Source organism: Schistocerca americana, chromosome 1 (assembly GCF_021461395.2).
Source record: "Schistocerca americana isolate TAMUIC-IGC-003095 chromosome 1, iqSchAmer2.1, whole genome shotgun sequence".
NCBI classification, from domain to species: Eukaryota; Metazoa; Arthropoda; class Insecta; order Orthoptera; family Acrididae; genus Schistocerca; species Schistocerca americana.
Window position 1 is genome coordinate 44,549,480 of NC_060119.1, and position 17,141 is coordinate 44,566,620.

A 17,141-nucleotide genomic window follows, 5' to 3' on the forward strand; every position below is an offset into this window, starting at 1 on the left:
GGAAGGGAGACATGTGCAGCTGTGCGCTAGTAATGTCTACAGATGGTGAATGTTGGAAATGATGCTTTCTCAGGCTCCTTACAGTACTTCTTCATCAAGGGTAGAATGTGAGGGACACACGGTCAGATGTGCGCTAACTATGTCTACAGATGGTGAATGTTGTAAATGGTGCTCTCTGAGGCTGCTTACAGTTCTTCTTCATCAAGTGTAGAAAGTAAGGGAGACAAGGTCAAATGTGCGCTAACTATGTCTACAGATGGTGAATGTTGGAAATGGTGCTTTCTGAGGCTCCTTACAGTTCTTCTTCATCAAAGGTAAAAAGTAAGGGAGACATGCTCAGATGTGCGCTTACTAAGTCTAGAGATAGTGAAATTTGGAAATTGTGCTTTCCACAGCTCCTTACAGTCCTCCTTCACCTAGGGTAGAAAGGAAGGGAGACAAGTACAGCTGTGCGCTAGCAATGTCTACTGATGGTGAATGTTGGAAATGGTGCTCTCTGAGGCTCCTTACAGTTCTTCTTCATGAAGGGTGGTAAGTGAGGGAGACATGGTCAGTTGTGCGCTTACTGGGTCTACAGATGGTGAATTTTAGAAATCGTGCTTTCTTAGGCTCCTTACAGTTCTTCTTCATCAAGTGTAGAAAGCGAGGGTGGCAAGGGCAGGTGTGCACTAACTGTGTCTAAAGATGGTGAATGTAGGAAATGGTGGTTTCTGCAGCTCCCTACAGTTCACCTTCACCGAGGGTAGAAAGTAAGGGAGACGTATACAGCTGTGCGCTAACTATGTCTACAGATGGTGAATATTGGAAATGGTGCCTTCTCAGCTCCTTACTGTTCTCCTTCACCTAGGGTGTATAGTAAGGGAGACGCGTCCAGCTGTACGCTAACTATGTCTACAGATGGTGAATGTTGGAAATGGTGCTTTCTGAGGCTCCTTACAGTTCTTCTTCATCAAGCGCAGAAAGTAAGGGAGGCAAGGTCAGGTGTGCGTTAACTATGTCTAAAGATGGTGAATGTACGAAATGGTGCTTTCTGCAGCTTCCAACAATTCTCCTTCACCGAGGGTAGAAAGTAAGGGAGACATGTACAGCTGTGCGCTAACTATGTCTACAGATGGTGAATATTGGAAATGGTGCCTTCTGAGCTCCTTACTGTTCTCCTTCACCTAGGGTAGAGAGTAAGGGAGACGTGTCCAGCTGTACGCTAACTATGTCTACAGATGGTGAATGTTGGAAATGGTGCATTCTGAGGCTCTTTACAGTTCTTCTTCATCAAGGATAGAAAGTAAGGGAGACATGGACAGATGTGCGCTAACTATGTCTACAGATGGTGAATGTTGGAAATGGTGCATTCTGAGCGCCTTACTGTTCTCCTTCACCAAGGGTAGAATGTAAGGGAGACGTGTAAATATGTACGCTAACTATGTCTACAGATGGTGGATGTAGGAAGTGGTGCTTTCTGAGGCTCCTTACAGTTCTTCTTCATCAAGGTTAGAGTGTAAGGGAGTCATGGTCAGATGTGTGCTAACTATGTCTACAGATGGTGAATGTTGGAAATGGTGCTTTCTGCAGCTCCCTGCAATTCTCCTTCACCGAGGGAACAAAGTAAGGGAGACATTTACAGCTGTGCGCTAGTAATGTCTACAGATGGTGAATATTGGAAATGGTGCCTTCTGAGCTCCTTACTGTTCTCTTTCACCTAGGGTAGAGAGTAAGGGAGACGTGCACAGCTGTACGCTAACTATGTCTACAGATGGTGAATGTAGGAAAAGATGCTTTCCGCAGCTCCTTACAGTCCTCCTTCACCTAGGGTAGAAAGGAAGGGAGACATGTACAGCTGTGCGCTAGTAATGTCTACAGATGGTGAATGTTGGAAATGGTGCTTTCTGAGTCTCCTGACAGTTCTTCTTCATCAAGGTTAGAAAGTAAGGGGGACGTGGTCAGATGTGCGCTAACTATGTGTACAGATGGTGAATTTTGGATATGGTGGTTTCTGCAGCTCCGTACAGTCCTCCTTCACCTAGGGTAGAAGGGAAGGGAGACATGTACAGCTGTGCGCTAGTAATGTCTACAGATGGTGAATGTTGGATATGGTGCTTTCTGAGGCTCCTTACAGTTCAGCTTCATCAAGGGTAGAAAGTTAGGGACGCACGGTCAGATGTGTGCTAACTATGCCGACAGATGGAGTATGTTGGAAATGGTGCTTTCTGAGGCTCCTTACAGTTCTTCTTCATCAAGGGTAGAAAGTAAGGGAGACAAGGTCAGATGTGCGATAACTATGTCTACAGATGGTGAATGTTGGTAATGTTGCTTTCTGAGGCTCCTTACAGTTCTTCTTCATCAAGGGTAGAAAGTAAGGGAGACATGGTCAGATGTGCGATAACTATGTCTACAGATGGTGAATGTTGGAAATGTTGCATTCTGAGGCTCCTTACAGTTCTTCTTCATCAAGGGTAGAACGTAACGGAGACATGGTCAGATGTGCGCTAACTATGTCTACAGATGGTGAATGTTGGAAATGGTGCTTTCCGCAGCTCCTTACAGTCCTCCTTCACCTAGGGTAGAAAGGAAGGGAGACATGTACAGCTTTACGCTAACTATGTCTACAGATTGTGAATGTTGGAAATGGTGCTTTCTGAGGCTCCCTACAGTTCTTCTTCATCAAGCGTAGAAAGTAAGGGTGGCAAGGGCAGGTGTGCACTAACTGTGTCTAAAGATGGTGAATGTAGGAAATGGTGGTATCTGCAGCTCCCTACAGTTCTCCTTCACCGAGGGTAGAAAGTAAGGGAGACATGTACAGCTGTGCGCTAACTACGTCTACAGATGGTGAATATTGGAAATAGTGCCCTCTGAGCCCCTTACTGTTGTCGTTCACCTAGGGTAGAGAGTAAGGGAGACATGTACAGCTGTACGCTAACTATGTCTACAGATGGTGAATCTTGGAAATGGTGCTTTCTGCAGCTCCCTACAGTTCTCCTTCACCGAGGGTAGAAAGTGAGGGAGACATGTACAGCTGTGCGCTAACTATGTCTACAGATGGTGAATATTGGAAATGGTGCATTCTGAGCTCCTTACTGTGCTCCTTACTGTTCTCCTTCCTGTTCTCCTTCACCTAGGGTGTTGAGTAAAGGAGACGTGTACAGCAATACGCTAACTATGTCTACAGATGGTGAATGTTGGAAATTGTGGTTTCTGAGGCTCCTTACAGTTCTTCCTCATCAAGGATAGAATTTAAGGGACACACGGTCAGATGTGCGCTAACTATGTCTACAGATGGTGAATGTTGGAAATGGTGCTTTCTGAGGCTCCTTACAGTTCTTCTTCATCAAGCGTAGAAAGTAAGGGAGGCAAGGTCAGGTGTGCGCTAACTATGTCTAAAGATGGTGAATGTAGGAAATGGTGCTTTCTGCAGCTCCCTACGGTTATCCTTCACCGAGGGTAGACAGTAAGGGAGACATGTACAGCTGTGCGCTAACTATGTCTACAGATGGTGAATATTGGAAATGGTGCATTCTGAGCTCCTTACTGTGCTCCTTACTGCTCTCCTTCCTGTTCTCCTTCACCTAGGGTGTAGAGTGAAAGAGGCGTGTACAGCTATACGCTAACTATGTCTGCAGATGGTGAATATTAGAAATGGTGCCTTCTGAGTTCCTTTCTGTCTCTTTCACCTAGGATAGAAAGTAAGGGCGACACGTACAGCTAAGCCCTAGCTATGTGTACAGTCGGTGAATATTGGAAACGGAGCCTTCTGAGCTCCTTACTGTTCTCCTTCACCTAGGGTAGAGAGAAAGGGAGACATTGACAGGTGTGCGCTAACTATGTCTACAGATGGCGAATGTTGGAAATGGTGCTTTTAGAGGCTCCTTACAGTTCTTCTTCATCAAGGGTAGAAAGTAAGGGAGACATGGTCAGATGTGCGCTAACTATGTCTACAGGTGGTGAATGTTGGAATTTGTGTTTCCTGAGGCTCCTTACAGGTCGTCTTCATCAAGCGTAGATAGTAAGGGTGGCAAGGCAGGTGTGCACTAACTGTGTCTAACGATGGTGAATGTAGGAAATGGTGCTTTCTGCAGCTCCCTACAATTTTCCTTCACCGAGGGTAGAAAGTAAGGGAGGCATGTACAGCTGTGTGCTAACTATGTGTACAGATGGTAAGTATTGGAAATGGTGCCTTCTGAGCTCCTTACTTTTCTCCTTCACCAAGGGTGGAGAGTAAGGGAGACGTGTACATATGTACGCTAACTATGCCTACAGATAGTGGATGTTGAAAGTGGTTTTTTCTGAGGCTCCTTACAGTTCTTCTTCATCAAGGTTAGAATGTAAGGGAGCCATGGTCAGATGTGTGCTAACTATGTCTACAGATGGTGAATGTTGGAAATGGTGCTTTCCGCAGCTCCTTACAGTCCTCCTTCACCGAGGGTAGAAAGTAAGGGAGGCAAGGTCAGGTGTGCGCTAACTACGTCTAAAGATGGTGAATGCAGGAAATGGTGCTTTCTGCAGCTCCCTACAATTTTCCTTCACCGAGGGTAGAGAGTAAAGGAGACATGTACAGCTGTGCGCTAACTATGTCTACAGATGGTGAATGTTGGAATAGGTGCTTTCTGCAGCTCCTTACAGTCCTCCTTCACCTTGGGTAGAACAGAAGGGAGACATGTACAGCTGTGCGCTAGTAATGTCTAAAGATGGCGAATGTTGGAAATGGTGCTTTCTGTAGCTCCCTACAGTTCTCCTTCACCAAGGGTAGAAAGTAAGGGAGACATGTACAGCTGTGCGCTAACTATGTCTGCAGATGGTGAATATTGTAAATGGTGCTTTCTGAGGCTCCTTACAGTTCTTCTTCATCAAGCGTAGCAACTAAGGGAGGCAAGGTCAGGTGTGCGCTAACTATGTCTAGAGATGGTGAAAGTTGGAAATGGTGCTTTCCGCAGCTCCTTATAGTCTTCCTTCACCGAGGGTAGAAAGTAAGGGAGGCAATGTCAGGTGTGCGCTAACTACGTCTAAAGATGGTGAATGCAGGAAATGGTGCTTTCTGCAGCTCCCTACAATTTTCCTTCACCGAGGGTAGAGAGTAAAGGAGACATGTACAGCTGTGCGCTAACTATGTCTACAGATGGTGAATATTGGAAATGGTGCCTTCTGAGCTCCTTACTGTTCTCCTTCACCTAGGGTAGAGAGTAAGGGAGACTTGTACAGCTGTACGCTAACTATGTCTACAGATGGTGAATGTTGGAAATGGTGCTTTCTGAGGGTCCTCACAGTTCTTCTTCATCAAGGGTGGAAAGTAAGGGAGACATGGCCAGATGTGCGCTAGTAATGTCTACAGATGGTGAATGTTGGAAATGGTGCTTTCTGAGGCTCCTTACAGTTCTTCTTCATCAAGGGAAGAAAGTAAGGGAGACTGGGTCAGATGTCCGCTAACTATGTCTACAGATGGTGAATGTTGGAAATGGTGCTTTCTGCAGCTACTTACAGTCCTCCTTCACCTAGGGTAGAAAAGAAGGGACACATGCACAGCTGTGCGCTGGTAATGTCTACAGATGGTGAATGTTGGAAATGGTGCTTTCTGAGGCTCCTTACAGCTCTTCTCCATCAAGGGTAGAAAGTAAGGGAGACACGGTCAAATGTGCCCTAACTATGTGTACAGATGGTGAATGTTGGAAATGGTGCTTTCCGCAGCTCCTTACAGTCCTCCTTCACGTAGGGTAGACAGGAAGGGAGACATGTAAAGCTGTGCGCTAGTAATGTCTACAGATGGTGAATGTTGGAAATGGTGCTCTCTGAGGCTCCTTACAGTTCTTCTTCAACAAGGGTAGAAAGTAAAAGAGACATGGTCACATGTGCGCTAACTATATCTACAGATGGTGAATGTTGGAAATGGTGCTTTCCGCAGCTCCTTACAGTCCTCCTTCACCTAGGGTAGAAAGGAAGGGAGACATGTACAGCTATGCGCTAGTAATGTCTACAGATGGTGAATGTAGGAAATGGTGCTTTCTGCAGCTCCTTACTGTTCTCCTTCACCTAGGGTAGAGAGTAAGGGTGACGTGTACAGCTGTAAGCTAACTATGTATAGAGATGGTGAATGTAGGAAATGGTGCTCTCTGAGGCTCCTTACAGTTCTTCTTCATCAAGGCAAGAAAGGAAGGGAAACAGGGTCAGATGTCCGCTAACTATGTCTACAGTTGGTGAATGTTGGAAATGCTGCTTTCTGCAGCTACTTACAGTCCTCCTTCACCTAGGGTAGAAAGGAAGGGACACATGTACAGCTGTGCGCTAGTAATGTCTACAGATGGTGAATATTGGAAATGTTGCTTTCTGAGGCTCCTTACAGTTTTCCTTCATCAAGTGTGGAAAGTAAGGGAGACATGGTCAGACGTGTGCTATATATGTCTACTGATGGTGAATGTTGGAAATGGTGCTTTCCACAGCTCCTTACAGTCCTCCTTCACCTATGGTAGAAAGTAAGGGAGACATGTACAGCTGTGTGCTAGTAATGTCTACAGATGGTGAATGTTGGTAATAGTGCTTTCTGAGGCTCCTTACAGTCCTCCTTCACCTAGGGTAGAAAGGATGGGAGACATGTACAGCTGTGCGCTAGTAATGTCTACAGATGGTGAATGTTGGAAATGGTGCCTTCTGAGGCTCCTTACAGTTCTTCTTCATCAAGGGTAAAAAGTAAGGGAGACATGGTCAGATGTGTGCTATTTATGTCCACAGATGGTGGATGTTGGAAATGGTGCTTCTGAGCTCCTTACTGTTCTCCTTCACCTCTGGTAGAGAGTAAGGGAGATGTGTACAGCTGTACGCCAAATATGTCTACAGATGGTGAATGTAGGAAATGGTGGTATCTGAGGATCCTTACAGTTCTTTTTCATCACGGGTAGAAAGTAAGGGAGACATGTACAGCTGTGCGGTAACTATGTCTACAGATGGTGAATATTGGAAATGGTGCCTTCTGACCTCCTTACTGCTCTCCTTCACCTAGGGTAGAAAGTAAGGGAGACATGGTCACATGTGCGCTAACTATGTCTCCAGATGGTGAATGTTAGAAATGGAGCTTTCTGAGGCTCCTTACAGTTCTTCTTCATCACGGGTAGAAAGTAAGGGAGACATGGTCAAATGTGCGCTAACTATGTCTACATATGGTGAATGTTGGAAATGGTGCTTTCTGAGGCCCCTTACAGTTCTTTTTCATCACGGGTAGAAAGTAAGGGAGACATGGTCAGATGTGCGCTAACTATGTCAACATATGGTGAATGTTGGAAATGGTGCTTTCCGCAGCTCCTTACAGTCCTCCTTCACCTAGGGTAGAAAGGAAAGGAGACATGTACAGCTGTGCGCTAGTAATGTCTACAGATGGTGAATATTGGAAATTGTGCCTTCTGAGCTCCTTACTGATCTCCTTCACCTACGGTAGAGAGTAAGTGAGACATGTACAGCTGTACGCTAACTATGTCTACAGATGGTGAATGTTGGAAATGGTGCTTTCTGAGGCTCCTTACATTTTTCCTTCATCAAGCGTAGAAAGTAAGGGAGGCAAGGTCAGGTGTGCGCTAACTATGTCTAAAGATGGTGAATGTAGGAAATGGTGCTTTCTGCAGCTCCCTACAGTTCTTCATCGAGGGTAGAAAGTAAGGGAGACATGTACAGCTGTGCGCTAACTATGTCTACAGATGGTGAATGTTGGAAATGGCGCTTTCTGAGGCTCCTTACAGTTTTCCTTCATCAGGCGTAGAAAGTAAGGGAGACATGGTCAGATGTGCGCTATATATGTCTACAGATGGTGAATGTTGGAAATGGTGCTTTCTGAGGCTCATAACAGTTCTTCTTCATCAAGCGTAGAAAGTAAGAGAGGCAAGGTCAGGTTTGCGCTAACAATGTCTACAGATGGTGAATGTTGGAAATGGTGCTTTACGCAGCTCCTTACAGTCCTCCTTCACCTATGGTAGAAAGGAAGGGAGACGTGTACAGCTGTGCACTAGTAATGTCTGCAGATGGTGAATGTTGGAAATGGTGCTTTCTGAGGCTTCTTACAGTTCCTCTTCATCAAGCGTAGAAAGTAAGGGAGGCAAAGTCAGGTGTGCGCTAACTATGTCTAGAGATGGTGAATGTTGGAAATAGTGCTTTCCGCAGCTCCTTACAGTCCTCCTTCACCTGGGTTAACAAGGAAGGGAGACATGTACAGCTGTGCGCTAGTAATGTCTACAGATGGTGAATGTTGGAAATGGTGCTTTCTGAGGCTCCTTACAGTTCTTCTTCATCAAGGTTAGAAAGTAAGGGAGACATGGTCAGATGTGTGCTATATATGACAACAGATGGTGAATGTTGGAAATGGTGCTTTCCACAGCTCCTTACAGTCCTCCTTCACCTAGGGTAGAAAGGAAGGGAGACATGTACAGCTGTGCGCTAGTAATGTCTACAGATGGTGAATGTTGGAAATAGTGCTTTCCGCAGCTCCTTACAGTCCTCCATCACTTAGGGTAGAAAGGAAGGGAGACATGTACAACTGTGCGCTAGTAATGTCTACAGATGGTGAATGTGGGATATGGTGCTTTCTGAGGCTCCTTACAGTCCTCCTTCACCTGGGGTAACAAGGAAAGGAGAAATGTACAGCTGTGCGCTAGTAATGTCTACAGATGGTGAATGGTGGAAATGCTGCTTTCTGAGGCTCCTTACAGTTCTTCTACATCAAGCGTAGAAAGTAAGGGAGGCAGGGTCAGGTGTGCGCTAACTATGTCTACAGTTGGTGAATGTTGGAAATGGTGCTTTCCGCAGCTCCTTACATTCCTCCTTCACCTATGGCAGAAAGGAAGGCAGATATGTACTGCTGTGTCTACAGATGGTGAATGTTTGAAATGGTGCTTTCCGAGGCTCCTTACAGTTCTTCGTCATCAAGCGTAGAAAGTAAGGGAGGCAAGGTCAGGAGTGCGCTAACTATGTCTACAGATAGTGAATTTTGGAAATTGTGCTTTCCGCAGCTCCTTACAGTCCTCCTTCACCTAGGGTTTAAGGGAAGGGAGGCATGTTCAGCTGTGCGCTAGTAATGTCTACAGATGGCGAATGTTGGAAATGGTGCTCTCTGAGGCTCCTTACAGTTCTTCTACATCAAGCGTAGAAAGTAAGGGAGGCAAGGTCAGGTGTGCGCTAACTATGTCTACAGAAGATGAATGTTGGAAGTGGTGCATTCCGCATCTCCTTACAGTCCTACTTCACCTAGGGTAGAAAGGAAGAGAGACATGTACAGCTGTACGTAACTATGTCTACAGATGTTTATGTCGGAAATGGTGCTTTCTGCAGCTCCTTACAGTCCTCCTTCACATAGGTTAGAAAGGAAGGGAGACATGTACAGCTGTGCGCTAGTAATGTCTACAGATAGTGATTGTTGGATATGGTGCTTTCTGCAGCTCCATACAGTCCTCCTTCACCTAGGGTAGAAGGGAAGGGAGACATGTACAGCTGTGCGCTAGTAATGTCTACAGATGGTGAATGTTGGATATGGTGCTTTCTGAGGCTCCTTACAGTTCAGCTTCATCAAGGGTAGAAAGTTAGGGACGCACGGTCAGATGTGTGCTAACTATGCCTACAGATGGTGTATGTTGGAAATGGTGCTTTCTGAGGCTCCTTACAGTTCTTCTTCATCAAGGGTAGAAAGTAAGGGAGACATGGTCAGATGTGGAATAACTATGTCTACAGATGGTGAATGTTGGAAATGTTGCGTTCTGAGGCTCCTTACAGTTCTTCTTCATCAAGGGTAGAACGTAACGGAGACATGGTCAGATGTGCGCTAACTATGTCTCCAGATGGTGAATGTTGGAAATGGTGCTTTCCGCAGCTCCTTACAGTCCTCCTTCACCCAGGGTAGAAAGGAAGGGAGACATGTACAGCTTTACGCTAACTATGTCTACAGATGGTGAATGTTGGAAATGGTGCTTTCTGAGGCTCCCTACAGTTCTTCTTCATCAAGCGTAGAAAGTAAGCGAGGCAAGGTCAGGTGTGCGCTAACTATGTCTAAAGATTATGAATGTAGGAGATGGTGCTTTGAGCAGCTCCCTACAGTTCTCCTTCACCGAGGGTAGAAAGTAAGGGAGACATGTACAGCTGTGCGCTAACTACGTCTACAGATGGTGAATATTGGAAATGGTGCCCTCTGAGCCCGTTACTGTTGTCCTTCACCTAGGGTAGAAAGGAAGGGAGACTTGGACAGCTGTACGTTAACTATGTCTACAGATGGTGAATCTTGGAAATGGTGCTTTCTGCAGCTCCCTACAGTTCTCCTTCACCGAGGGTAGAATGTAAGGGAGACATGTACAGCTGTGCGCTAACTATGTCTACAGATGGTGAATATTGGAAATGGTGCATTCTGAGCTCCTTACTGTGCTCCTTCCTGTTCTCCTTCACCTAGGGTGTAGAGTAAAGGAGACGTGTACAGCTATACGCTAACTATGTCTACAGATGGTGAATGTTGGAAATTGTGGTTTCTGAGGCTCCTTACAGTTCTTCCTCATCAAGGGTAGAATTTAAGGGACACACGGTCAGATGTGCGCGAACTATGTCTACAGATGGTGAATGTTGGAAATGGTGCTTTCTGAGGCTCCTTACAGTTCTTCTTCATCAAGCATAGAAAGTAAGGGAGGCAAGGTCAGGTGTGCGCTAACTATGTCTAAAGATGGTTAATGTACGAAATGGTGCTTTCTGCAGCTCCCTACAGTTCCCCTTCACCGAGGGTAGAATTTAAGGGACACACGGTCAGATGTGCGCGAACTATGTCTACAGATGGTGAATCTTGGAAATGGTGCATTCTGAGCTCCTTACTGTGCTCCTTACTGTTCTCCTTCCTGTTCTCCTTCCTGTTCTCCTGCACCTAGGGTGTAGAGTGAAGGAGACGTGTACAGCTATACGCTAACTATGTCTGCAGATGGTGAATTTTGGGAATTGTGCTCTCCGCGGCTCCTTACAGTCCTCCTTCACCTGGGGTAGAAAGGAAGGGAGACATCTCCTGCTGTGCGCTAGTAAGGTCTACAGATTGTGAATGTTGGAAATGGTGCTTTCTGAGGCTTCTTAAAGTTCTTCTTCATCAAGGGTAGAAAGTAAGAGGGACGTGGTCAGATGTGCGCTAACTATGTCTACAGATGGTGAATGTTGGATATGGTACTTTCTGCAGCTCCATACAGTCCTCCTTCACCTAGGGTAGAAAGGAAGGGAGACAAGTGCAGCTGTACGCTAGTAATGTCTACAAATGGCGAATTTTGGAAATGGTGCTTTCTGAGGCTCCTTACAGCTCTAATTCATCAAGCGTAGAAAGTAAGGGAGGCAAGGTCAGGTGTGCGCTAACTATGTCTAAAGATGGTGAATGTAGGAAATGGTGCTTTCGGCTGCTCCCTACAGTTCTCCTTCACCGAGGGTAGAAAGTAAGGGAGACATGTACAGCTGTGCGCTAACTATGTCTACAGATTGTGAATGTTAGAAATGGTGCCTTCTGAGCTCCTTACTGTCTCCTTCACCTAGGATAGAAAGTAAGGGCGACACGTACAGCTATGCCCTAGCTATGTGTACAGTCGGTGAATATTGGAAATGGAGCCTTCTGAGCTCCTTACTGTTCTCCTTCACCTAGGGTAGAGAGAAAGGGAGACATTGTCAGGTGTGCGCTAACTATGTCTACAGATGGTGAATGTTGGAAATGGTGCTTTCCGCAGCTCCTTACAGTCCTCCTTCACCGAGGGTAGAAAGTAAGGGAGGCAAGGTCAGGTGTGCGCTAACTACGTCTAAAGATGGTGCATGCAGGAAATGGTGCTTTCTGCAGCTCCCTACAATTTTCCTTCACCGAGGGTAGAGAGTAAAGGAGACATGTACAGCTGTGCGCTAACTATGTCTACAGATGGTGAATATTGGAAATGGTGCTTCTGAGCTCCTTACTGTTCTCCTTCACCTAGGGTAGAGAGTGAGGGAGACGTGTACAGCTGTACGCTAACTATGTCTACAGATGGTGAATGTTGGAAATGGTGCTTTCTGATGCTCCTGACAGTTCTTCTTCATCAAGCGTAGAAAGTAAGGGAGGCAAGGTCAGGCGTGCGCTAACTATGTCTACAAATGGTGAATGTTGGAAATGGTTCTTTCTGAGGCTCCTTACAGTTTATCTTTATCAAGGGTAGAAAGTATGGGAGACGTGTACAGCTGTGCGCTAACTATGTCTACAGATGGTGAATATTGGAAATGGTGCCTTGTGAGCTCCTTACTCTTCTCCTTCACCTAGGGTAGAGTGTAAGGGAGACGTGTACAGCTGTACGCTAACTATGTCTACAGATGGTGAATGTAGGAAATGGTGCTTTCTGAGGCTCCTTACAGTTCTTCTCCATCAAGGGTAGAAAGTAAGGGAGACACGGTCAAATGTGCCCTAAATATGTGTACAGATGGTGAACGTTGGAAATGGTGCTTTCCGCAGCTCCTTACAGTCCTCCTTCACGTAGGGTAGACAGGAAGGGAGACATGTAAAGCTGTGCGCTAGTAATGTCTACAGATGGTGAATGTTGGAAATGGTGCGTTCTGAGGCTCCTTACAGTTCTTCTTCATCAAGCGTAGAAAGTAAGGGACGCAAGGTCAAGTGTGCGCTAACTATGTCTAAAGATGGTGAATGTAGGAAATGGTGCTTTCTGCAGCTCCCTACAGTTCTCCTTCACCTAGGGTAGAAAATAAGGGAGACATGTACAGCTGTGCAGTATTTATGTCTACAGATGGTGAATATTCGAAATGGTGCCTTCTGAGCTCCTTACTGTTCCCTTTCACCTAGGGTAGAGAGTAAGGGAGACTTGTACAGCTGTACGCTAACTATGTCTACAGATGGTGAATGTTGGAAATGGTGCTCTCTGAGGCTCCTTACAGTTCTTCTTCAACAAGGGTAGAACGTAAAAGAGACATGGTCACATGTGCGCTAACTATATCTACAGATGGTGAATGTTGGAAATGGTGCATTCCGGAGCTCCTTACAGTCCTTCTTCACCTAGGGTAGAAAGGAAGGGAGACATGTACAGCTGTGCGCTAGTAATGTCTACAGATGGTGAATGTTGGAAATGGTGCTTTCTGAGGCTCCTTACAGTTCTTCTTCATCAAGCGTAGAGAGTAAGGGAGGCAAGTTCAGGTGTGCGCTAACTATGTCTAAAGATGGTAAATATAGGAAATGGTGCTTTCTGCAGCTCCCTACAGTTCTCCTTCACCGAGGGTAGAAAGTAAGGGAGACAAGTACAACTGTGCGCTTACTATGTCTACAGATGGTGAATATTGGAAATGGTGCTTTCTGAGGCTCCTTACAGTTTTCCTTCATCAAGTGTAGAAAGTAAGGGAGACATGGTCAGATGTGTGCTGTTTATGTCCACAGATGGTGGATGTTGGAAATGGTGCCTTCTGAGCTCCTTACTGTTCTCCTTCACCTCGGGTAGAGAGTAAGGGAGACGTGTACAGCTGTACGCCAAATATGTCTACAGATGGTGAATGTAGGAAATGGTGGTATCTGAGGATCCTTACAGTTCTTTTTCATCACCGGTAGAAAGTAAGGGAGACATGGTCAAATGTGCGCTAACTATGTCTACATATGGTGAATGTTGGAATTGGTGCTTTCTGAGGCTCCTTACAGTTCTTTTTCATCACGGGTAGAAAGTAAGGGAGACATGGTCAGATGTGCGCTAACTATGTCTACATATGGTGAATGTTGGAAATGGTGCTTTCCGCAGCTCCTTACAGTCCTCGTTCACCTAGGGTAGCAAGGAAGGGAGACATGTACGGCTGTGCGCTAGTAATGTCTACAGATGGTGAATATTGGAAATTGTGCCTTCTGAGCTCCTTACTGTTCTCCTTCACCTCTGGTAGAGAGTAAGTGAGACATGTACAGCTGTACGCTAACTATGTCTACAGATGGTGAATGTTGCTAATTGTGGTTTCTGAGGCTCCTTACAGTTCTTCTTCATCAAGCGTAGAAAGTAAGGGAGGCAAGGTCAGGTGTGCGCTAACTATGTCTAGAGAAGGTGAATGTAGGCAATGGTGCGTTCTGAGGCTCCCTACAATCCTACTTCACCTAGGGTAGAAAGGAAGGGAGATGTGTCAAGCTATGCGGTAGTAATGTCTACAGGTGGTGAATGTTGAAAATAGTGCTTTCTGAGGCTCCTTACAGTCCTCCTCCACCTAGGGTAGAAAGGAAGGGAGACATGTACAGCTGTGTGCTAGTAATGTCTACAGATGGTGAATGTTGGAAATGGTGCTTTCCGCAGCTCCTTACAGTCCTCCATCACCTAGGGTAAAAAGGAAGGGAGACATGTACAGCTGTGCGCTAGTAATGTCTACAGATGGTGAATGTTGGAAATGGTGCTTTCTGAGGCTCCTTGCAGTCCTCCTTCACCTGGGGTAACAAGGTAAGGAGAAATGTACAGCTGTGCGCTAGTAATGTCTAGAGATGGTGAATGTTGGAAATGCTGCTTTCTGAGGCTCCTTACAGTTCTTCTTCATCAAGCGTAGAAAGTAAGGGAGGCAGGGTCAGGTGTGCGCTATTAATGTCTACAGTTGGTGAATGTTGGAGATGGTGCTTTCCGCAGCTCCTTACAGTCCTCCTTCACCAATGGTAGAAAGGAAGGCAGATATGTACAGCTGTGTCTACAGATGGTGAATGTTTGAAATGGTGCTTTCTGAGGCTCCTTACAGTTCTTCTTTATCAAGCGTAGAAAGTAAGGGAGGGAAGGTCAGGTGTGCGCTAACTATGTCTACAGATGGTGAATGTTGGAAATGGTGCTTTCCGCAGCTCCATACAGTCCTCCTTCACCTAGGGTATAAAGGAAGGGAGACATGTGCAGCTGTGTGCTAGTAATGTCTACAGATGGTGAATGTTGGAAATGGTGCTTTCTGAGGCTCATAACAGTTCTTCTTCATCAAGCGTAAAAAGTAAGAGAGGCAAGGTCAGGTGTGCGCTAACTATGTCTAAAGATTGTGAATGTAGGAAATTGTGCTTTCGGCTGCTCCCTACAGTTCTCCTTCACCGAGGGTAGAAAGTAAAGGGGAGACATGTACAGCCGTGCGCTAACTATGTCTACAGATTGTGATTATTAGAAATGGTGCCTTCTGAGCTCCTTACTGTCTCCTTCACCTAGGATAGAAAGTAAGGGCGACACGTACAGCTATGCCCTAGCTATGTGTACAGTCGGTGAATATTGGAAATGGAGCCTTCTGAGCTCCTTACTGTTCTCCTTCACCTAGGGTAGAGAGAAAGGGAGACATTGTCAGGTGTGCGCTAACTATGTCTACAGATGGTGAATGTTGGAAATGGTGCTTTCAGAGGCTCCTTACAGTTCTTCTTCATCAAGGGTAGAAAGTAAGCGAGACATGGTCAGATGTGCGCTAACTATGTCTACAGGTGGTGAATGTTGGAATTTGTGTTTCCTGAGGCTCCGTACAGGTCTTCTTCATCAAGCATAGATAGTAAGGGTGGCAAGGGCAGGTGTGCACTAACTGTGTCTAAAGATAGTGAATGTAGGAAATGGTGCTTTCTGCAGCTCGCTACAATTTTCCTTCACCGAGGGTGGAAAGTAAGGGAGGCATGTACAGCTGTGTGCTAACTGTGTACAGATTGTAAATATTGGAAATGGTGCCTTCTGAGCTCCTTACTTTTCTCCTTCACCAAGGGTGGAGAGTAAGGGAGACGTGTACATATGTACGCTAACTATGCCTACAGATAGTGGATGTTGAAAGTGGTGCTTTCTGAGGCTCCTTACAGTTCTTCTTCATCAAGGTTAGAAAGTAAGGGAGCCATGGTCAGATGTGTGCTAACTATGTCTACAGATGGTGAATGTTGGAAATGGTGCTTTCCGCAGCTCCTTACAGTCCTCCTTCACCGAGGGTAGAAAGTAAGGGAGGCAAGGTCAGGTGTGCGCTAACTACGTCTAAAGATGGTGAATGCAGGAAATGGTGCTTTCTGCAGCTCCCTACAATTTTCCTTCACCGAGGGTAGAGAGTAAAGGAGACATGTACAGCTGTGCGCTAACTATGTCTACAGATGGTGAATGTTGGAAATGGTGCTTTCTGATGCTCCTGACAGTTCTTCTTCATCAAGCGTAGAAAGTAAGGGAGACACGGTCAAATGTGCCCTAAATATGTGTACAGATGGTGAACGTTGGAAATGGTGCTTTCCGCAGCTCCTTACAGTCCTCCTTCACGTAGGGTAGACAGGAAGGGAGACATGTACAGCTGTGCGCTAGTAATGTCTAAAGATGGCGAATGTAGGAAATGGTGCTTTCTGTAGCTCCCTACAGTTCTCCTTCACCAAGGGTAGAAAGTAAGGGAGACATGTACAGCTGTGCGCTAACTATGTCTACAGATGGTGAATATTGGAAATGGTGCTTTCTGATGCTCCTGACAGTTCTTCTTCATCAAGCGTAGAAAGTAAGGGAGGCAAGGTCAGGCGTGCGCTAACTATGTCTACAAATGGTGAATGTTGGAAATGGTTCTTTCTGAGGCTCCTTACAGTTCTTCTTTATCAAGGGTAGAAAGTATGGGAGACGTGTACAGCTGTGCGCTAACTATGTCTACAGATGGTGAATATTGGAAATGGTGCCTTGTGAGCTCCTTACTCTTCTCCTTCACCTAGGGTAGAGTGTAAGGGAGACGTGTACAGCTGTACGCTAACTATGTCTACAGATGGTGAATGTAGGAAATGGTGCTTTCTGAGGCTCCTTACAGTTCTTCTCCATCAAGGGTAGAAAGTAAGGGAGACACGGTCAAATGTGCCCTAAATATGTGTACAGATGGTGAACGTTGGAAATGGTGCTTTCCGCAGCTCCTTACAGTCCTCCTTCACGTAGGGTAGACAGGAAGGGAGACATGTAAAGCTGTGCGCTAGTAATGTCTACAGATGGTGAATGTTGGAAATGGTGCGTTCTGAGGCTCCTTACAGTTCTTCTTCATCAAGCGTAGAAAGTAAGGGACGCAAGGTCAGGTGTGCGCTAACTATGTCTAAAGATGGTGAATGTAGGAAATGGTGCTTTCTGCAGCTCCCTACAGTTCTCCTTCACCTAGGGTAGAAAATAAGGGAGACATGTACAGCTGTGCAGTAGCTATGTCTACAGATGGTGAATATTCGAAATGGTGCCTTCTGAGCTCCTTACTGTTCCCTTTCA